This window comes from Schistocerca americana, chromosome 3, assembly GCF_021461395.2.
Source record: "Schistocerca americana isolate TAMUIC-IGC-003095 chromosome 3, iqSchAmer2.1, whole genome shotgun sequence".
NCBI lineage: Eukaryota > Metazoa > Arthropoda > Insecta > Orthoptera > Acrididae > Schistocerca > Schistocerca americana.
This window is the reverse complement of record NC_060121.1, coordinates 908,386,024-908,409,728: the sequence shown is the minus strand read 5'-3', so window position 1 is coordinate 908,409,728 and position 23,705 is coordinate 908,386,024.

Genomic DNA, 23,705 nt, shown 5'->3' with positions numbered 1-23,705 from the left:
TATCTTTTTAATTGGAGCTAGACACATTTTCTGCATTCTTTACCTTTTAACATGTCTGAGCAAACGGCCTTGCTGTGTGGTAACAACAGTTCCCTTGAGATCACCAAAGTTAAGCACTGTCGGGCTTGGCTAGTCCTGAATGGGTGACCTTCTGTGTCTTCTGAGTCCTGTTGGTAAGTAGGGTGGACTCAGCCTTCATGAGTCCTATTGAGGATCTACTTGATTGAGAATGGTGTGCTGACCACTTGCCCCTCCATATCCGTGTGTAGTGAAACCGATTGGCTGAGGATGAGATGGTGGTCGATTGGTTCCACTTGGCCTTCCGAGGTCTCTTGGGATGGAGTAAATCGTCTGACGAATAGGTCTGGATGAATGTTGAATGGGGTCTATAGCACTAATGAGATGCGGAGTCCCTTCTTCTTCTTCCTCGATTTCTGCTTTCTGTCCCCATTTGGCTCAGCCTCATGCTTGGCCATTCTGCAAACCTTTTATCTTGAAGTCTACTCTGACGGTGTCTAGTCAATGCTACCGTGTCTCCTGAAACGTTGTTTGCCATCGACCTCGCATTTTACTATTTTGTTCCTTGATATGTTCGAAGCACATGTCTGATTGTGCAGGATATTTATCCTGGTAGCAACTGCATGGAGCAGGAAAGCGGTTGATACGTTCTCCAATAGAGTACAAAAAGTACTTTTATTTTAGACTGGACACCGCAAGGGAAATTTTCCACAATCATTTAATAGACGTGTTACAGCTAATTTAGACGATTAAGGTTACAGCTTGAACTAAACAATTACAATGACCAAAGAAGTAACACACTTCAAAAATGGCTCTGAGCACTATGGGACTTAACTGCTGAGGTCATCATTCCCCTAGAACTTAGAACTACTTAAACCTAACTAACCTAAGGGCATTACACACATCCATACCCGAGGCAGGATTCGAACCTGCGACCGCAGCTGTCGCTCGGTTCCAGACTGTAGCGCCTAGAACCGCTCGGCCACTCTGGCCGGCTAACGCACTTCAATTACAACTCTAAATAGTTACTATCAAGACTGATATCGTATCACCTGTAGAAAGGGCACCCAATCAACACATCAAATAAGAACGACTCCATGCAGGCGTTGTGGTTGCTTTGGAAGTTAGGAATAACATAGCGCCAGTGGGCGACGTGATAGATTCAACAAAATGCTGCCTCAGCGACCTGCAGTCAAGTTTAATACCTGCCTGTCATAAATCTCCAATGAAAGCGACGCAACACGCTCCAGGATGATACTGTTTCACGACACCGTTCCCCATGGTGCAACACACCCGATAAACGACGAGTACAGCCCGTCTTCTGTAATGTGCGGCGTCTCTGCAGTCTTCCATACCATGGTTCTAGTGCGAGACGGCGAACAAGACACTCCCTCCCCCCTCTCTCTCTCTTTCTCTCTCTCTCTCCCCTCTCTGCCGAGCGGCGACGATAAATTGTCACTTTTCCTCTTCGTTTGTCTGCTGTCCGACCACGGCGAAGACCACTCCAAGCTGCTATCGAAATTAGTCATTCGTCTTTCTTTGCCAAACCGCCAGGTCAGATGACCACTCACGTATTTTGGTTTCCATTAGCAGTTGTCATTACTTTGCTCCTTTTGTTGATGGCCAACGTTCTGCTACATGCAAGGCAATTGGGCGGACTGCATATCGACGTATTTTCTCTCTGAGTTCGCCATTTAAGCTTAGTATTGCTAACGAGTTTCGTAATTTCGGGAGTGAGTGAGTCGTCAACTGCGATTTTTCAACCAAGGGGCCTAAAGGTATTAGCCTTTATCCGATCTGTCTTGTTGGTTTCCGTATTACTTGCATTTTTTAACAGGTGTTCAGTGTTATTGACGATGAGGCGTAAAGTGTTCAAAGCGATTCTGCCACTGTTGGAAAGACGGGTGATACACCACATGGACAGGAACAAGAGGGAACAATACACATTACAACATGACCGTCAGTATAAAGAGCATCCAACAGTGCATGTTACTTTCGTGCCAAAGTTGATACCATAGCAGCTGATCGGTACGAGTAACGTGAGCGGCCGACTTTACTTATCTCAAGGCCGAATACACCAAAATCAATTAAAACTAAGCACATCTTAAAATATTACTGTCTCTGTAAGTATATTTGATTGTTACTCAGCAGGAAAAGTACACTGTTAAGAAGCTCTTAACGTCATTTAACGTTTTTGGATTCGGCTGTTAGTTGTTAGATGTATAGTCTACAAAATGCAGCTGAGAACCGCGGGCCGCAGTTTGACGACCACTTGTCTAATGAGTACAGAATATGGATTGAAAGTAAACCGGAGAAACGTAAAAGTAATGAGAAGCAACAGGTTTACATTTACATCATACTCTGCAAGCCACCTAATGGTGTGTGGCGGAGCAGCAGACGTGAGAATAACCATAAACTTAACATGAATATCGCGAAGCACAAAGTAGCCGAAGTTAAGAAACTCTTCTACTTTGGAAACAAAGTAACAGATGTTGGACGAATCAAGGAGAACATAGGAATCAGAAGAGCACAGGCAAAGAGGATATTCCTGGCCAAGAGAAGTGTGCTATAACATCAAACATCGGTCTTATCGTGAGAAAGAAAGTTGTCAGAACGTACGTTCGGATTATAGCATTGTACGAGTGTGGTAGAGAGTATGGGCTGTGGGAATACCGGAAAAGAAGAGAATCGAAGCACTGGACATATGTTGCTATGGAAGAATGTTGAAAATTAGGTGACTGATAAAATAAGGAATGAGGAGGTTCACCACAGAATGGCAAAGAAAGAAACATTTGGAAAACACTGGCAAGAACAAGGGAATGGATGACAGGAAACGCGTTAAGACATCAGGGAGCAACTTCAACGGTTGTAGGTGAAGCTGTAGGGAGTAAAAACTGTAATTGAAGAGAAAAACTGGAATAAATCCAACAAATAATTGAGGACGCAGGGTGCAAGTGCAACATAGAGATGAAGAAGTTGACACTAGGAAAGAGTTCGTGACGGGCCGCATCGAACCAGTCAGAAGACTGATAGTTGGAAAATAATCTGAGACAGCATCCGTTGTTCTAGTCAAAAACGGGAATTGCGGTCGTCCGTGTGTGTGTGTATGAGTGTGTGTGTGTGGTGTGTGTGTGTGTGGGGGGGGGGGGGGGGGTTACCAGGTGTTCCGTTTTTTAACGAACTGTTCGGTACTTCAGCCCTGTGTTCGAGGTTCAGTATGAGTGGTTCGGCATTTTTAGAATTCCATTCATATCATTAATTTGTTTACTGAGTTGCAAAATTAAGTCAAGAAGCGTTTGGTACACTGTTGCCAGCCGATGCGTGCTGCATTTGAAACAATTACGAAGTGAAACATCTACGTCCACAAACTCACTTTCTTCGAAAACGTTTTTAAATGGAGTCACGCCTAACAGTAAAAAAAAAAAAAAAAGAAAAAGAAAAAAAAAACTAGCAAAAGAATAATTGCGGCTCCATGGAGCAGTTCGTATGTGGATGGAATCGTCAGTAGCACGATTCATTCATAGCCCGACGTGAGTAACAGACTGACTGCTGGTATGATTGACGTGACCATTAAGTCCCGCTTTGAGCGGGACAGTTCCGCTTCGTCTTTCCCGTTCTCCCCAGCCAGAAGGAAAATGACCCGGTTTGCAAACAGGCCAAACGATAATTGATTAGACGTACCCCCCTACCTGCTCATATTCCTGACATCCGAAACGTACGGGTGACAGCGGCAGCGCGGGGGGCGTGTACATGAGAGAGCGAGTCACATGCCAGACAGATGCTGCCGCTCACCTGTCACCAATCACGCGGCGCGAGTGCGTATCTGACGTGCGGCAACATTGTTTAGTTTTAGTTTTTATTGAAATGTTCGGGCGCACGTGCACAGCCAAACAAGTCAGTGAACGTTTAAGCATTTGTGTGTTCGTAACATTAGAAAAATACTTACTACCTTTAAGTGCTCCTAGTTTATTTTGTTCTAATAAACAAAGCCTGCAGCATTTTAATGTTTATCACACAAAAGCATATAATTTTGTATGGTTCTTTTAAACAGTAAAATAAATGGACTGTTAGAGTACTGAATTTTACATTCTGAAAAATTATTTAGATAATCTCTGTAGCAAAGAAATTTCCAAATAAATTTAAATTCCAGGGTTTAAATTTGCCCATAAAAATTGCACCAGATGGGTACAAAAAGAAAGTCTGTCAAATTGACATTCATTGCTGGGAACTACATTTTTTTTAACCCCACTCAGAACACATTCGATTTTAACGTACACTTGAAGAAACAGAATGGCCCCCATCACAACTTTCCTGAAGTTCTTCCTCTGAATCATACTCTCGTTCGATAGCAGAACTGTGATCAATGGCTAACGTAAAATTGTCTTTCGTTTATTTGTTCATACATATCACTCTCAACTTCCTCCGTAGACCAACTAACAATTTCATCAAACTCGGGAAGGTTAAAACTAACACATTCGTGCGAACACATTTTGAGCTATAGGGTACCGCACTGAAGAAAACAGGTACGTAGTTCAAGAGGCGCGGTCTAGGAGACTCCAACACCTATCAGTAAGACGTGTCAACAATAAACACAGAAAGCGATAAGGCAACCGACGACAAAACATCATAGGCTTGGCAGTTTAAGCCGCGATCACTCGCGTTGTTAGAAAAAATCTAACATTTATGATTTTAGTTAAATATTCCAGCGCATTTCAAAGCTAATGAACTGACGATCTAGAAGCGATTTCTTTCATATCCCGTGCTTCAATTAATCTGTGGCTCGACAGTCAAATTTCAGTCAAATTTCAGCAATAGTTTGCTAGTTGTACCATTATTTGAAATGGTGACAAGTGTCAGATTTTTTCTAACACTGGAGTGTTTAAGTAACAATTACTTCTCGTTTCGTGGAATACCGCCTCGCTTCACTTTTAGTCTGTTTCTTGTACTTGTAACAATCGGTTGTGTTCGTTTGTTTTCTCCTGAAAGTGTTCAGCGTATGTAACGTCTTTTATAAGAAAAGCAAGTATTCTTATTGGGTTTTAGGAATTGGATGAAGCAATTGTTTATACAAAGTACATGACATTCTCTGTCGGATATGAAAATATATGAAACTTTTTAGGGACGAAGTCATGTCAGAGGGACAGGTATTGATATGGCTAGATGAATCACTAGACGAGGATATTCACACAGAGGGTCTGTCATCAGATACAGACGCACCCTCTGAGCATGAAGAGATCGATACCGCAACGGATCAGTCAGACAGCGAATCTGATACTTCAGCTACCGCAGTTTCTCAACATACAGATCGTGAAACCTTTTGTGTAAGGATGGAATACTACAATGGTTGATGCAACACTCTCCTCTAGCAAAAACTGCCCGTAAGAACATTGTAACATAGCTTTCAGGTGTGAAGGATGTTGCAAAAGATTCGAAAACAATTTTGGAATGCTGGAAATTATTTTCTCCAGATAGTGTAATTGATCACATTGTGGAATACTCAAACCAAGAACTTGACAGAATGGCAGCATCTTATTCAAGAAGTGCTTGAGACTGCCCACGGACAGATTTTGAAGAGTTATCTGCTTTCTTTGATGTATTACATCTCGCAGTAGTGAAAAAGGCACAGCATCTCAATACTGATGAGCTATGGGCCACTGGCAGTACTGCACCAGATTTATTTATTGCATCGATGAGCAAACGAAGGTTCCACACACACTTCTCCAAGCTATCGTTTTGACGACAAATCTACAAGAGCTCAGAGAAAGGAAACAGATAATTTGGCACCTACTGGAGAAATATTTGACGAATTTGTGGATGTTTACAAGAAGAACTATAGTGCCGGTGCATTGACAACGATAGACGATATGTTAAAACCATTCTGTGGACGTTGCAAATTCAGGCAGTACATAGCAAACAAGCCTGCTAAATGTGGCATCAAGGTATTATGTACTCTGTGATGCCAGAACGTTTTATATGCTAAATATGGAAGTATATGCAAGCAAACAGCCTACTGGGCCATATCAAGTACCTAATGATGCAGAGAATGTGGTGTTACGATTGATTCAACCGATTGACAAAACAGGCATAAATGTGACGGTGGACAATTATTGTACACCTATATCATTGGCTAACAAAATGTACGCCAATCATCGACTCACAGTAGTAGGCACCCTACAGAAGAAAAAAAAAAAGAGAATTTCCGCCGGAGCTTCTGGACGTAAACTGTAGGCAACTAAATAGCAGCATATTCGCATTTGGAGAAAAACCAGCCGGCCGGAGTGGCCAAGCGGTTCTAGGCGCTACAGCCTGGAACCGCGCGACCGCTACGCTCGCAGGTTCGAATCCTGCCTCGGGCATGGATGTGTGTGATGTCCTTAGGCTAGTTAGTTTTAAGTAGTTCTAAGTTCTAGGGGACTGATGACCTCAGCAGTTAAGTCCCATAGTGCTCAGAGCCATTTGAGAAAAACCAAGCAACAACTGCTTGATTTGCTCATACGTCCCAGAAAAAGAAACAGAAAAAGAATGTCCTACTGTTAGCCACCATGCACAGCGACGAAGCTATAGACACTGACAGTGTCGAAGCAAACAAACCTGAAGTCATTGCATTTTACAATCTCACAAAAAAAGGTGTAGATGTCGTCCATCGTTTGAAATCAGAATATCGCGTTTCAAGAATAAGCAACCGCTGCCCTCTTACACTGTTTTTCAGCTTGTTGAACATCGGAGCAATAAATGCTCAAATAGTATAAACACAAATGTCTTAATTCCACGAAGTAGATTCATCACAGAATTGAGTATGATGCTTACAAAAGCCCACATTATCAAACGCATGTCGATTCCGAGGATATCACTTCGCTTGAAGGAGAAAATAAAAGGTGTTGTACACATTTGCAAACTACCGACAGCTAAAGAAGAAAATGAAACAAGAGAAAAAGCAGGATGTCACTACTGCCCTAAAAGGAAAAACATTTTCTCACAGCATCACTACCATCAATGTTCCAACTACATCTGTAAAGAACATACAGCATCGCATGTTCTTATTTGCCAGAAGTGTATGTCACAAGAAGCCATGCCTGAATCTGACGGGTAAAAAGGAGTGTGGTTAAATTTAATTCATCACTTGCTATAAATATTACGAACTGCTGTTCACACAGGTGTTGTAATCAAAAAAGTTTGTGAAATCTTTGCATGTCGAAATATAAAAGTTTAGCAAATTACATGTTCCATACCATGTTTATTGTAATTTATAACGCTTTTGTAATAATAAAGAAGTGGTTTATTGTATAAACTTATCTTTGTCTGGAATAAAGAGATAAAAAAGTTATCGCGTCACAAGAATATACGCGAACGACCGCGGGTTAAGGAGGATATGGGACTATAGAAGCATTCCACCACAACTGGCCTTGGGGAGCGAGTTTGAAAATTTTTGCACTGTCTGAGAGACCATACTTCGTGAGTTAAGGGTCAAGCTGGCACCCGTAGATTATGTGTGTGTGTGTGTGTGTGTGTGTGTGTGTGTGTGTGTGTGTGTGTGTGTGTGTGTGTGTACAGGACTGGCTGAAAGGCAACACTGTGAATAACAATCACCAAAATCATTGAGCCCCGTGCGATTGTTGTCAGTGCGACAACGTAGTTGCTATGTCACACTGACTTGCGAAGAGGAACGATCCGGCCGGTACCGCCGAAGTTACGCGGTAGCTGTCTTTGAGGAGGATTTGGAATAACGAGAGCTTGTGAGGAATAAGATTTGAGGTGATGAACTGGCAGCACAATACAGTGCGCTGGTACGACAGTAGGCTAGTTAAGATAGCACTGAGCATGTTTATATATTTTGTTGACAAACAATCGATTGGGCCACCATAATACGTACCGCATACGCGACCTGCAAACAACACTATTGTCGTTTCCTATACACACAAATACAGAGGGTGGCGCCCGCATCTCGTGGTCGTGCGGTAGCGTTCTCGCTTCCCACGCCCGGGTTCCCGGGTTCGATTCCCGGCGGGGTCAGGGATTTTCTCTGCCTCGTGATGGCTGGGTGTCGTGTGCTGTCCTTAGGTTAGTTAGGTTTAAGTAGTTCTAAGTTCTAGGGGACTTATGACCACAGCAGTTGAGTCCCATAGTGCTCAGAGCCATTTGAACCATTTGAACAGAGGGTGGCCAAAAATATGGGAACATCAAAACCACTACACATTACACAATCCTGGTGTAGGAAATCTGTTAGCATTCAAAATAGTTTCTAGTAATCTCTGAATGGATGAATACAGGTCCTTCATGGTTTTCAAGGGAATCTTATACTATTATTCCTGCAAAATAGTAGCAAATTCAGGTAAGATTGATGGCGATAGATAGCGATCACCAGTTCTTTTCCCCAAAGTAGATCATAGAGATTCAATAATATTGAAATCTTCTGACAGTGGTGGTCAGGAGACATCCTCGTGCTTAAAAAACCAGCCCGGGACGATGCGAGCTGTGTGAACAAGAGCCACATCGTCTTGAAACACGGTACCACCAGTGAGCGACAAACATTGTATCATTGGGTGGGCCAAATAAGGGAAAATGCTTGGCAGTAATGCGGCTTCGCAGAGAGTGGTATAACTCCCGCCATGTTTTACTCTTAGCACCAAGCATCATAGGTATAGGGGCGGCGTACGCCAAACGAAAACTCGGTCGAAAGTAGGAAACAATTCAGTCGGTTAAATGACTTTCTTCCTTTCGTCCACAGTCCAGGTTTCATGGATTCGTCACCACGTTTTACTGTTACGGGCATTCGCATCACCGATGAGTGGTCTCGGAATTAAAGTTCACCCTTTCCCTACTTACGGAGGGTCATTCGCGTTGTTTTTATGCTGATAGGCTTCGTGAATGCAACACTCAGTTCTACAGTAACTTTTGCAGCTGCCTTATTTTCGTCACAATCCTCTTCTGTGATAGTCCGTCATGATAACTAAATACATACCTTCGACCGTACCGCGGCTTAGCGGATGATGTATACTCGCTGTCCCTGTGTGGGGTATGAAACTTCGATATGATGCCTCTGGGAACACCAAACACATCGGCTACCTTGGCTACGGCAGCTCCACCATACGAACACTAAACAATTTGCTGCGTTCGAGTTCACTCAGTTCCGGCATGCACTGCGCAGGTGCCGTTCGTGATCAAATAAAATGGCGCCATCTGCAGCCTTGCTAGCATGAGCGTTTGTGTTGAAGCATGCATTTTTCGCCGTGTTCCCAAATTTTCGTCCAACGCTAACTTCGCCCTTCTCTAGGAGCGAAAGGAATCGTTAGTAGTCGTATGAGTTTAGGTTAGCACGGAATGTTGTCGCCCATTCCTACTAAACCATGAAAAACGCCGCAACATTTAAGCAGGCACTGTCAATGCAATGTTGGTTCCAGCGTGCTGCCCCTCCCACGAAAAAGAGGCGGGACTTGTTTCTTCTGAACCCCTCCCACCCTGCAACAGCCCATAAGCTAGGTGCGATGTATGCATATGTCCCAGCATTCCCGTGAAATGGCCCGAGTTATACTGAAAAAAAATTCCTCCCGAGCAGTCCATGAAGGCCCAACGGTACCGACCGGCCGCCTTGTCTTCCTCAGTCCACCGGCGTCACTGGGTGCGGATATGGAGGTTACATGTGGTCAGCACACTGCTCTCCCGGCCGTACGAAAGTTTACGTGACCTGACAGAGTTATACTGACCCTATAGTATTCCCACGGAAACCTCATGACAAAACGATACTGCTCCTGTCTCAGAGAAACATATATTTTCTTGCTATTAAATGGATACATGGTGACATGAATTCAACCGAAAAAATATCGTAGGTTGTTCTGAGCACTTTGATAAAAGGGACCCGAGGACTCGGGGACTCGTTAGAGAGAAACTGCGTTTTCTTTCATTGCTTCGTCTTATTTGTCTTGGTGTATGTGTTGCACTGCAAATACGTCGATGATATCTGATGTGTGTCTTGTTTGCTAACAAACTTGTTCTACTCAATCGCAATACTTGTTGTCGCTGTTGCTCACGTTACTCTTCACCATCATATTTGCATTCAGTATCGGTTGGATCTGTCTTGGATTTCTTTTTCCGGCAGTGTTAGTTGTACTTTAACAGTATCTGTACAATTTGCCTTGATCGTAGTGGGCCACACTTCGAGCGTTTACGGTAAGGGAACAGTTCTGTATTTGTTACGTACTGTCTATAGGCTGTCAGACAAAGACGTAGCCGAAGGGGAGGTCCAGGAAATGCGCCCTGCCCCCTCCCCTCCTCCCCCCCCCCCCTGCTAATCACCTACATGAATTTACACACGACGTAGTTGCCGTGTACTCAGATTGAAAGATACAAGGGAGGAGCAACATTTTCGTTTGAGGGCGTCACTGTTGCGTATATGTAACGTAGCGCGACTCCGACGCGGGTATTTAAGCACGGACTTGGCCAGGGATTAGTGTCGCATTCGTATCTTTCCAACGTGCATGTCTTAAATGCGGATACATGAATTATGGCGACGTTATTGCCAAATGCGTCCAAACAGGACCAAGGTGCTGTTATCCTTTTCTTGGCTGCAGAAAAACGAACACTAGTAGACATCCTTCGGAGAATGAAGAATGTGTACGGGGAAGTATATCTGTCGAAACCCACGGTTGTGGAATGGAGCGACGTGGAGTGCTGCTGCTCCATGATAACGCACATTCCCATACTGTAAATGTCGCAATGCAGGCGTTACGCCATTTGAAGTGGGAGACACTCGAACACTTCCCATGCGATTATCGCGCCTTCGGCCCCTTAGAAAGGGCTCTGAAAGATTGTTGATCCCTGTCGGACGAGGATCTGCAGCAGGCTGTTAAGGACTTCTTCACGCAGAAGGACGCGGTGTTTTACCGAACGGTTATCCTCAACCTGATGCATCAGTGGAATGATTGCCTCAAAGCCTACGGCGATTTTGCCTGAGTGGCTTAAAAACTGTGGAGTGTACTGTCTTAGAACGGAAACTTTTTGTTGCCCCTTGAATTCTGATATTCAATCATCTTCTTTCTGTATATAAAAGGAGATGTCCTGATTGACTGACTCATGATCGCCCAGTCCCAAACCGCTAAAGAGAGAAACTTGAAATTTGGAGAAGGCGTGGATCATACACTGTAGGAATCGTTTAAGAAAGAATTTTTCGAAATTCCAAAAGTAAGGGGTAGAAATGGAGGATGAAGGATTTTTTCTGAAAAAGGACGCTATTTAGGGAATTTTGAACCGAGACCTACGAAAATTGGTATTTGGTTTCACGGTCAGCATTTAAAAAAAAATTAACCCTGAGGCGGTGAAATACTGGCAGAAGTTTCTTTTAAAGACCATTATTAAAGACTTACTATAGTTTTTTTTATTTAGATCTAAGAACAGTGTATTCGACTTTCGGTTACAAATAAAAAGAAATACGTATTTCAGTGTTTTTGGAAACTGAACACCTAAGGGGGTGAAACAGGGAATGAGAAGTTTGATGAAAATAATTTATTACGAAAGCTTTTTTTAAAGCTAAATCTATGAAAATTTAAATTTGGCTTCCTAGTTAGAAACGAGAATATACTTGTTTCACTTTTTGGAAATTCAACCCCTAAGGGGGTGAAATAGGATCAGACTTATTTACCGACTCATCAGCTCCCAGCCCACATCGCTAAAGACAGAAACTTGAAGTTTGTAGAGGATGTAGATCTTATATTCTAGGCATCATTTAAGAAGGGATTGTCCAAAATTCCACTGGGAATTTTGAAGCTACACCTACGAAAATTGGCATTTGGCTTCTCAGTCGGAATATAAAAAATAAGTGTTTCAGCATTTTTGGGAATTCAACCACTAAGGGGCTAAAACAGTGCGTGAATTTTTTTAGAAAGTATATACTAAAGAACTACTGAAGTATTTTTAAGGCTGCATCTATAACAAATGGTACTGTAACTCCCTGTTAGAAATTTAAAAAAATACGTCTTTCAGTGTTTCTGGAAATTCAGTCCTTACGAGAGTCCAATAGGGGATAAAAATTATTAAGAAAATATTTTTTTACATTAAAAAAATTTAAAGCTAAATTTATAAAAAATCGTATGTCATTTCTCAATTAAATATAATGAAATACTTGTGAATGGATGAAAGTTGCTATGGAAATACCTCCACAGGAAGGCATCATTAACAAAATCTTTGGATTACAGCTAGCGGAATCGCTCTTTAGTCAGAAGTACATTCGGGAAAGACCATGCTTATATGGCCTTAATTAGCTTCGACGGTGTTCAGTTTGTGAACAACATAAAAATTCGATTAAATAAAAACAATGAAAACTCTCTGCAGGCCATACAAGCTGCGGGAGCGAAGCAAAGGCGGACGCGCTGTCGAGGAATACGCACTATCGACTCAACAGGCTATAATCTCTATATATCGGCAGCGCTATTGGCTTTCACCTATCCCTACTTTAGACAAGTCCAACCATTGTACATTATTGACCATACTAGAGTACAGTTGTTGTTTTGTTAATCAGTTCAGTTCTTACTTGAGGCTGAATTTAATATAACTGGTTTCGTTTATTGTTTATAGCGGTGTGCTGTTCTAATTATGGATAAGTTTGTAACAAGAAATAAGATGAAAACCGAGTCTGATTCGTCCATTACCGTTATGATACGTTAAAAATATGTACATTTCTAAAGCAGTTTAATGTTGAGACAGGGGTCCTTATTTGGAGAGGGGCAGAACTTTCGGGTTGCAGTATTTCAGAATTTCACAAAGCAGCGGTGCACCAAACATGGTTACAAATAATATTAAGTTAAAAACAGTGCATAAAAATACACTTGATTTAGCCAGTGTGGCCCAAAAATCGCGTTCATCAACAAAAATATCGCCTAAACGGCGATGTTTGCATTTCTATAAAAAAAGCTGCTCAAAATTCAACCATTATTATGGCAAATTGCAAAATATCGCCCAACTTGGTCATCCGGGCGGTACTCAGTTATTAAAACCGGCTCCAATACAGAAAAGCGGAGAGCAGTTGTGAAGAGCGCAAGGGTATGTGATGACAGCCCATTCTATAGTTTGTTTATAACAGATCATTTTTCGGTGGTCTGCTTGAAGCCGTCCGAGCCACCCCGCCCTGCGTCCCCCCACCTTCCGCCCGCCTCCCCTGCATTCGTCCAAAACCTACCTATGCTCTTTAATATCATAATAACTTAGGCCACGAACTCCCTACACAACTGAATATTAAAATATTCATGTACTATCAAATGTCGAAACATGAACAACGAAAGGAAAAATGCAATACAGAATTGTATCTATTGCTGTGATGCATTTTGTTTTCTTTGAAAACAATGTACAACATAGACGGAAGGCTTTCACGACCGGATGACATAGCTGCTAGTAAATCTTTTGGGATGTGAGGTCGTGGTCCAAGAAACTCACTGCACATGTACATCACATCTATTGATTTCTGTTTCATTTGCATCATTCCTTCGTGGTGTGTATTTTTTATCATAAAGTGTATTTGTTGGACCATATATGCTACATGTCTAAAATTTCGGAGAATCATAACAATTTTTAAATTTAGTATTTTAGCAGTATTTTTTCACGGGACAAATCATTAAATATCAATATAAACTTTTCATTCACAAAGCCTAAGCTGATGACTGATGAGGATAAAAAGTGTCTGTAAGCCTAAGGGCCTAAATTATGCAGACGGTGGATAAATATAAACTGAGTACGCTGAGATAAGGATGTAATCGTTGGAAATTAGGAAGCCAGTGGATTCTAGATATTGAATCAGCAATCAGTGTGTTGCGCATTTTGTAGGCTGCACATGTTTCATAACGAACCATAGCAGTACATTGTACTATCTTCTGTGCTACGTTCATTGTGAATATTATCAATGTTTACACGTCATGACCAGTTATCAAATAAGAAGCGTTACCTGTAACAGGAATTGGTAGACATTCGCTTAAAGTATGGTGCAGTAGGATTCTGTATCCGGAAAGCCAGGTGAATGCATAGCGACACGTTTTGCAACAATGGTCGACTATAGAATTTGAGTCGATTGTTTTGGATCGTGTGGAAGAATGTTTTATCAGCAAGGGCTCGCAGCTTCCTCGTGAAACCTGTACTTCAAGAACACGGTGCGGAAAAGTTGGTAATAAGGACAAGGACGTGCAGACCAACTGGCGAATATAGTGCAGCATGTACTTTCCTCTGGCGTACCATAAAGTGATTTTTATACTATACCCGCCTAACAAGCAAGAACCGAACGGAAAGTGTTAGTGGACAAGGATCGTACCATCAATGGCACATGATACTGGGCAATTAATTTTCTCTATCGGCGCTCACGAGAAAAGATATTTCTACTTTTATCAGAGTAAGACCCTCTTCAGGCTGTTGTTCCTGCCTCATTGAGAAGCCCACTGAACTTTTGCCAAGAAATACTAATAAATAAATTCATCCAGGAACAATTACGTTGCATAGAACCTGTATTTTAAAGTAAATAGGGTTTATTTTTCTCTTAGAGTAGCTCTTAGCTTTGTGAACAGATCCGTTGCCAAATGTATTTTCCATTTCACTCGTCTTTATAAAAGAGCTGTTTAAAATTAGAGGCGTTCTTCTTATCTTTCATTATATGTACTTTCAGCATAAAGGCATTTTTAAAGTCCTCTTTAACAAATCGGACAGCCCCTTTTACAGAATGCTGGCTACGTCCGCGTGTGTGAACATGCTAAACACATTAAAATAAAGAGAGTACACCATTTCTCGTAAGGGTTGTATACTTACTCTGTGTTTTGTTGGAACGTTTTGGTGATCCCACATTACAGTCTCTTTCACTGTTTTGAAGGTGTTTTCACAGAAACAGTGGTGGGAAACTGAATAAACTACAATTACAGTATTATTCAACAACAAGCTGCCAGAGACCATGGGTCCCTGATGTCAAAATATTCAAAAATTACAACTCAACAAAGTCGTAAATTTTTCTGTTGAATTCGGATCAACACTGTATGTCTTAGTTATAATATTATCTCCGTCATACCCAGATATTTTCCTTCCTAGCGTTGTGGCTGATATTAGACTGATGCATTGCAAGTTTCACTGTGTGTAGAAAGTGATACGGTAAGTCAGGGCCTAAATCTGTTTGGTGTAATGTGAGACTCGAACACCGCCAATTTTACTACTTTATTTCTGTAATGTCGGTAGACACAAAGCTTATAAACTGGTTAACGGCGTATTGTACGATTGCGAAATTACGATGTGAATTTTTCATATCAAAGTGTTTCATCGGTTTCCCCGATGAAATTCACAATGACAGGCCTCTACTTTGCTCTTTTTCTTCTGAGCCTGTGGGTACATCTACCTGTCTGGGGAACCACATCTCCCTACGAGAACCACAGCATCTGAGGGCAAGTCCTCTGAAATTAGAGAGACGCAGAGAGAGGCCTTTGGCTAGCTGAAGTTTTGAGTCGGGCGATGAAGCGTATTCGGCTAGCTCATTTGGTAGAACAATGTACACAAAAAATCAAGGGACCAGGTTGGGGTTACAGTCGAGCACACACTTTTCAATTTCCACGTGAAACACGCCGTACTGTCACCATGACTCAGCTATCTCTGTGGAGGGATGTAATGAGATGCGGGTACGAAAGGAGAACAAATACGAAATTTACACCAGTATAAAATGGTTGTAATCGTCTTGCAATATCAGGTAGGAGCATAGTTAAGTATTGGTGTGATTGGTGAAAGCATGCTACTATTACCAACTATAATTAATATTAATTCTTAGAGATTCAGGATATCTATCCAATTAACGCAGTACAATTGAATGAGTAAGATCAGTTAACAGAAGTGGTATGCACGAAATCTTTCTTGAAATGTTGCATCCGCAAAATCAAAGTATTGTGCTACACTGGGTTACAACTCTGCTCTCATGCTTGTCTCAAGCTGTCGCCTTATAATTTAAGTCATGCGTATCACTCCGCCAACCGACCAATATATTTTAAATAAGAAATACTGTCAACATACTTCTCTAAACAGTCAACCTGTAACCTCCCCGTCACTAATCGACCTTAATGACAGTGAAAAATTAAACCGCGTGTAACTAATGGAAATTTGGGAAAAGCAATTGTCACTGAAGTTAATCTGTCGGTAAAGAGGGAGGAAGGGTTACATCTAAGGGAAAGGAAGAATGCAAATGAAATTGGTGGAAATTAATTTTGAAAAAGGGTAAAGTTAATAAAGAAAGTAAATATGTGGTCGTTACGTTAAAATTTAACTGGCGTTAATTAGATATTTGAGATTTTGGGGAAAATTACTGTCGTCAGTCCTATGGACAACTACTATAATAACTGAAAAAGAAAGGTTAATGCACAAATAATTAGCACTAAAAGTGTAGCAACTGAAGGTTGACACGTGTTGTGGGAAAACTGAATGTTTGTCAGAAGTTATAAATTTGGCTACACTCTGACTTAATTTAGCAAAAGAATTAATAAAACCGGAAAATTGAAAGTTCATTTTGTGACTGAAATTAATAGTGAACTTTGTTTCTGAATCACTACGAAATTAAATAAAATAAGGTTAGTCTTGGGCCACCTCAACAATCATCTCAAAATCAACTTGAATCTACGCAATTTGGAAATAAGAGATTTAACTTTGAACTTGAATTAAACGATTTTGAACAATTAACAATAGTAAAATTTAATACGTACCAAGCTGAGCTGCAGTCACAGGTAAGCTAAAATATGGTAACAAAACTCGCACTCTTAATTTGTGCTTGTGTAATTTCAATATAGTTCTGTTTGTTTATTGTAGCAGGCCATGAATACTCTAACTGAACTTTGAAATTTAAAGCAGTGAAATGGAATGTTGTTACTTTAATGCTAGCGTTTGAATTTCAACGACGTTCGGGTTCACTTCGGAAAAGGAAGGGACTCTGCTTGGTAATGCAATTGGGACAATGAGCAACAAAGGTTCATGCTAAGTTGCTGTATTTTAGTGATGCAAATGGAACAGTTTGAAAAGCTGAGGTGTGTCATACAGTTCTAAACCTTTACGTGCTTTCAGTCTTCCTTGTTGGTTGATTGAACGTGTGAAGTCGTCGATCGAGGAGGTGGCGACAGTCACTTATTGTCGGCCGCCGCTGTTGCAGAAGCTGGATGTTGGCGCGCCTTCTTCTCGACACGGTCACCAGGCGAAACGGTGTGTGCCAGGTAATGTTTCCCGTCCACGACACCGTGTCAGAAACTATAATAGCAAGTCGAGCGTAATTACATGCTGCCAAACCCCGAAAGCGCGGCAACTAGCGGGAGCGTCACTCAACACACCTGCTCCACTCGCTACTCCAGCCAGACCCTTCTGCCCGCGCTCCATGCGGCAGAGTTCACACTACCCAAGATCTTAAGCACTTTGGTCCTCCACAGGACTTATCGATGTAATCGTTCGATAGCATAATTTTCCCTAGGCAAGACCCAGTGTGAAAATACAAAAAATATTTACAAAACAAACCAATTATACATCGACATAAATGTATATATATAACACAATTACAGTATATAAAGACACAGAAGTGTCATATCTTCAGGTAACAAAATAAGGGAAAAATTTATAGTACAATAGATTGAAATAGGAGGATATGCATTTCCGGCGCTACAGACCGAAGATTCACCCTTCGGGAATAGTGTCTCGAGAAGAGCGGTCATGACAAAGGACCATGGTTTAACTTGCCGTAAATAAACACACAAACTGAACTCAAACCGACTGGCACTATTCCCGAAGGTAAAAATAGGAGCAAAATATAAATGGCACTGAATTTAGGCTCAAATGGCTCTGAGCACTGTTGGACTTAACATCTGTGGTCATCAGTCCCCTAGAACTTAGAACTACTTAAACCTAACTAACCTAATGACATCACACACATCCATGCCCGAGGCAGGATTCGAACCTGCGACCGTAGCAGTCGCGCGGTTCCGGACTGCGCGCCTAGAACCGCTAGACCACCGCGCCCGGCACTGAATTTTGGTTCTATCCTATTAGATACGTGCAGTATCACTTTTGGTTAACCGTGCGTTACCATGAGAAGGAAAATGACGTAATGTTAACCTGAATATACCTCCTATATAATGTTACTGAACTAAGGTCACATCATTAATTTTAACGCCTGACCACACATGTAATTAAAAATTAAAAATAAAAAAAAATCTTGCTTAAAGTCAACCTCACTATCAATTTTGTACTTGAATAACGAAGCATACAGCTGGAAATGGCGTTATTATTATAAATTAGATACATGGGAAAAATGAGAATTGGAGAATATAGTTAAGTCATCTATATATATTACACTGAAGCGCCAAAGAAACTGGTATGCGTATTCAAATACAGAGAAATGTAAACAGACAGAATACGGCGACGGCAACGCTTATACAAAACAACAAGCGTCTGGCGCAGTTGTTAGATCGGTTACTGCTGTTGCAACGGTAGGTTATCAAGATTTAAGTGAGTTTGAACGTGGTCTTATAGTCGGCGCGCAAACGATGGGACACAGCATCTCCGAGGTAGCAATGTGGTGGGGATTTCGCCGTAGGACCATTTCACGAGTGCCCCGTGAATATCAGATATCCGGTAAAACATCAAATCTCCGACACCGCTGCGGTCGGAAAAAGATCATGCAAGGACGGTACCAACGACGACTGAAGAGAATCATTCAACGTGACAGAACAGCAATCCTTCCGCAAATTACTGCAGATTTCAATGTTGGACCATCAACAAGTGTCTCCACCCCATCGTGCTCTTACGGATTTATGGACAGCCCTTCAGTATTCATGGTGTCAGTTCCCTCCGACAGTGTTAGCCGAGTCCATGCCACGCCTTGGTGCGGCACTTCCGCTTGCTCGAGGGGCCCTGTATGATATTAGGCAGGTGTACCAATCTCTTTGGCTCTTCAGCGTAAGTTACAAAAGCAGAAGGCACACAGACGGAGAAAATGAAATGTGGAAACACCAAACTTGCTAAAAAAAGCATGTGTCATGGAGTATACGACAGTCCGCCAGATTAACGCAGGGTTACTGACTGGTCACGTTAAGCGGGATAACTGGGTTTCGATCTTGGTGTAGATCAATTTTCCTTCCCACGATTTAAATGCGTCTTGCCATGATGAATATACCAACATATGTGAAAAAGATAATGCCAGTAATACCTCATTTTAGGTAACAAGAGTTTCAACACCCGAGCCCTGGTTCGTAAGAACTAGAAAGCAGTATTCGCACTGAACTTCCTTCAAGTATCACACCTTGACTCACGAAACGAAAGAAAAAGTGGTGGCAACCGCAGGGAGTTGACAAAATACGAATTACTTTGAAGCCACTAACGAAATCTCCGCAGCTGCGGCGAGGAAGTTATGAAATTCAGCAGCCGCGTCCTTGGAGCAGAGTTTTAGTAGCGTTGAAGTGGATACGATGTCGTAGCGGCCGATCACGTCGCAGAGGTTGACCACAGGGCCGCAGAATGACGAGGAAAGCTGTAACGTTTAGGTGGCCTAGACGTGCGTACCAGCAAGCGTAGTAACACGCGGTGAACCTGAAGCACGACGCCGTCTCAGTGAGAGAGCGACGGCCGCCCTAAAGTCCAAGAACAAACGCAGTACCGACCGAGCAACGACAGAGTTGAAGTATCGACTTTGAAGAAACCGCGACGGCATAGGTTTTATTCCTTGTCTAGGCCGGGGGCTTACGTTCTGATATGGTTCGAATTCCGATAAAAAATTTTAATGCGTACTTCTGGCTGGTCGCTCTTTCAAATTATAATCACCGTTTGACATTGTCTTCACTGTTGTTTTGTTCTGAGACTGTACGATTAAGGGACGAAGCAATCCCGATATTCAACTGCCGATTGAGAATCAATTGGAGAAATTTGTACCTAGTGCGAGGGAGGATCTTATCGTACCTACGGCTCGGATGAAATGATGGGGTGATGATTTAACCTAGAAGCAGACGTTGTGCAATGGCTGTTGTATGATTTCACACATATGAAGCTTGGTACGTAACTGGGAGCATCAGTAGCAATTACCCAAGAATTTATTCAGGAGGGCTTGCACCTTCTTAATGTGGGTGTATATAGCTAACGACAATACTTCGAAACATGTATCAACAATGGGTGAATGAAAACTAAAAATTCTTTTACTTAATCTCTATGCTGAGTGCCTCTCCCTGAATCGGAGGATTCACTTGTAGTCCAGTCAAATAGTAGATATACCTTGCAAAAGGTGGGGTAGAAGAGTATATTTTTTCAACTCGTTCATACGGTTGGAAAGATTAGAAAACCGAGTTTTGCCGACAAAATTTCGCTTGCGAAAACTTTCTGCCGTCAAAAAACTTCAAAAATTTCGGACTTTTTTCAGTTTTTCCAAAATATCTGTTTCATTTGCTCCGATCGCTTTAACGTCTACTTTATTTTTTAAAGAGCACAAAATTCTCTACAGATTAGATTCTTGCCATTTTTTTCTACTCCCAATATCTAAGGAGCTACAACGCCTAAAAAACACGAATTTTTCAAATTTTGAGCATAGTGGCATGATACCTATTTTTTCAGTTTTTGTTTGTGTAGTATAAATACATTGTACATCATGTTATAAGTTGGAATTTACCACCTCACTTTCAGGTATTCAATTTCTCTGTATGCAACATGAGGATTGCTGGGCACCCAACTATTGTGATTCTTACATCACTACCTGAAGTTCACTATGGGCCACCTCCGCCCTGGTATTTGTAAAACTATGAATATAAAAATACATCATTAAGAGACATAAACACACACACACACACACACAAAATAAATTTTCTCAGGAAACTGAACTATTATTAGCTGCAATAGGCAACCTAATTAGGTAGGTAATTAGTCCTGTGTATAAAAGCCACACAGCTGACATTAAAAATAAGTAGCTTTATTACAATTAAAATGTATTGTCAGTTACTAAAAAATGTTGACAGTTCTGGGTGTGTAATACTTGTAATATCGCACTTAAACGCACTTGAGACAGATATGAGCATCACTTCCAACGTTTTGATGGGCCAGGTTCCTAAGTGTCACCAGAAATACCTTGAGTTACGGATTCAGGGTCTGTACATAGAGTTGATCCCAGATTGACCTCTTCTTTAAACAGCGAGTCAGCCTCAGAAAGTTCGTTGGTTTCGTCAGCGGTTTCCTCAACATCCTCCATAACATCTTCTTCACTGTCTTCATATAAAAATTTGGCACGTTTTCACAGTTGACCCCAATACATTTCTTGCAAAATGAAGAACATTTCAAACCCACTTTTCTGCAGGAGCACGCTCCACCACAGTTCAGCTTGCATGAGCATGAAACAATCTGAAGAAGTGCTTCAGGTGCTGGATCTTGGCTCATCATAACGGGTATGGGACCGCGGTCACTGTGATTCTAGCTCCATTTCTCAGGAGGTTCCCAGTTTCCCATCCAACTTCGGAGTTGTTGGTAAGTCCGCAACGAATGATGTTGTGCAGCATCTTGTGTAGGTGGCAACCGTGCAAGGTTCAGTTTGTTTTTTGTGGCAGACTTGGCGAATAGCTGGTACCGCAAATGGTCTAGTGTGTGGGAACTGCTGACACCTCCACTATACAATGCGATAGTAACCTGTTCTCCTGCAGTTATTATTTCATCACGGGTAGCATGTGGCTTATTGGACGTGCAAAGCGCTGAGGTTAGGTGTTCATTTTTCGCAACAATATTGCAGCACTTAGTTTTTCCTTGACCAAAAAAAAGCAGATGTTGTATCACATCCGCTAAAGGCGTGAGTGAACAGAATACACTCCTGGAAATGGAAAAAAGAACACATTGACACCGGTATGTCAGACCCACCATACTTGCTCCGGACACTGCGAGAGGGCTGTACAAGCAATGATCACACGCACGGCACAGCGGACACACCAGGAACCGCGGTGTTGGTCGTCGAATGGCGTTAGCTGCGCAGCATTTGTGCACCGCCGCCGCCAGTGTCAGCCAGTTTGCCGTGGCATACGAAGCTCCATCGCAGTCTTTAACACTGGTAGCATGCCGCGACAGCGTGGACGTGAACCGTATGTGCAGTTGACGGACTTTGAGCGAGGGCGTATAGTGGGCATACGGGAGGCCGGGTGGACGTACCGCCGAATTGCTCAACACGTGGGGCGTGAGGTCTCCACAGTACATCGATGTTGTCGCCAGTGGTCGGCGGAAGGTGCACGTGCCCGTCGACCTGGGACCGGACCGCAGCGACGCACGGATGCACGCCAAGACCGTAGGATCCTACGCAGTGGCGTAGGGGACCGCACCGCCACTTACCAGCAAATTAGCTACACTGTTGCTCCTGGGGTATCGGCGAGGACCATTCGCAACCGTCTCCATGAAGCTGGGCTACGGTCCCGCACACCGTTAGGCCGTCTTCCGCTCACGCCCCAACATCGTGCAGCCCGCCTCCAGTGGTGTCGCGACAGGCGTGAATGGAGGGACGAATGGAGACGTGTCGTCTTCAGCGATGAGAGTCGCTTCAGCCTTGGTGCCAATGATGGTCGTATGCGTGTTTGGCGCCGTGCAGGTGAGCGCCACAATCAGGACTGCATACGACCGAGGCACACAGGGCCAACACCCGGCATCATGGTGTGGGGAGCGATCTCCTACACTGGCCGTACACCACTGGTGATCGTCGAGGGGACACTGAACAGTGCACGGTACATCCAAACCGTCCTCGAACCCATCGTTCTACCATTCCTAGACCGGCAAGGGACCTTGCTGTTCCAACAGGACAATGCACGTCCGCATGTATCCCGTGCCACCCAACGTGCTCTAGAAGGTGTAAGTCAACTACCCTGGCCAGCAAGATCTCCGGATATGTCCCCCATTGAGCATGTTTGGGACTGGATGAAGCGTCGTCTCACGCGGTCTGCACGTCTAGCACGAACGCTGGTCCAACTGAGGCGCCAGGTGGAAATTGCATGGCAAGCCGTTCCACAGGACTACATCCAGCATCTCTACGATCGTCTCCATGGGAGAATAGCAGCCTGCATTGCTGCGATAGGTGGATATACACTGTACTAGTGCCGACATTGTGCATGCTCTGTTGCCTGTGTCTATGTGCCTGTGGTTCTGTCAGTGTGATCATGTGATGTATCTGACCCCAGGAATGTGTCAATAAAGTTTCCCCTTCCTGGGACAATGAATTCACGGTGTTCTTATTTCAATTTCCAGGAGTGTATATTCACTGTCAAACTTGTAAGATGCAGTGGAAAACCACTTGTCTTCTGCATTTCCTCTTCCTGGCTTTAAGAAAAATTAGTTTTCAACGCCTTGCCCCAAACCGGCCATGAGCACAAGCAGGTCTACATCTTCTCCTACAATGACAACACTTCCAAAATCTTTGGTTCTTGAAATGGTAGATGTTACAATAATAACGTCAGCATCTTCTTATGCCTGGTGCACTTCAATGCTACACTCCAGAAATTCCATTTTAAGAAGTGTGATCAAACGCATCTTGTTTCGTTCGTTGTACAAGAACTTGTCCTGAGGGACTTGGTTCACCATCTCTGATTCAGCCACAACGTCAACCAAAGAATGCTGTTTGGATCTACGAATCCTGACAGCACTCTTTGTGCTACATTTTTCTTTTCTCCCTCACATGGATACCCATCAAATACAATAGCAAATTGAGATCCAAAATGACG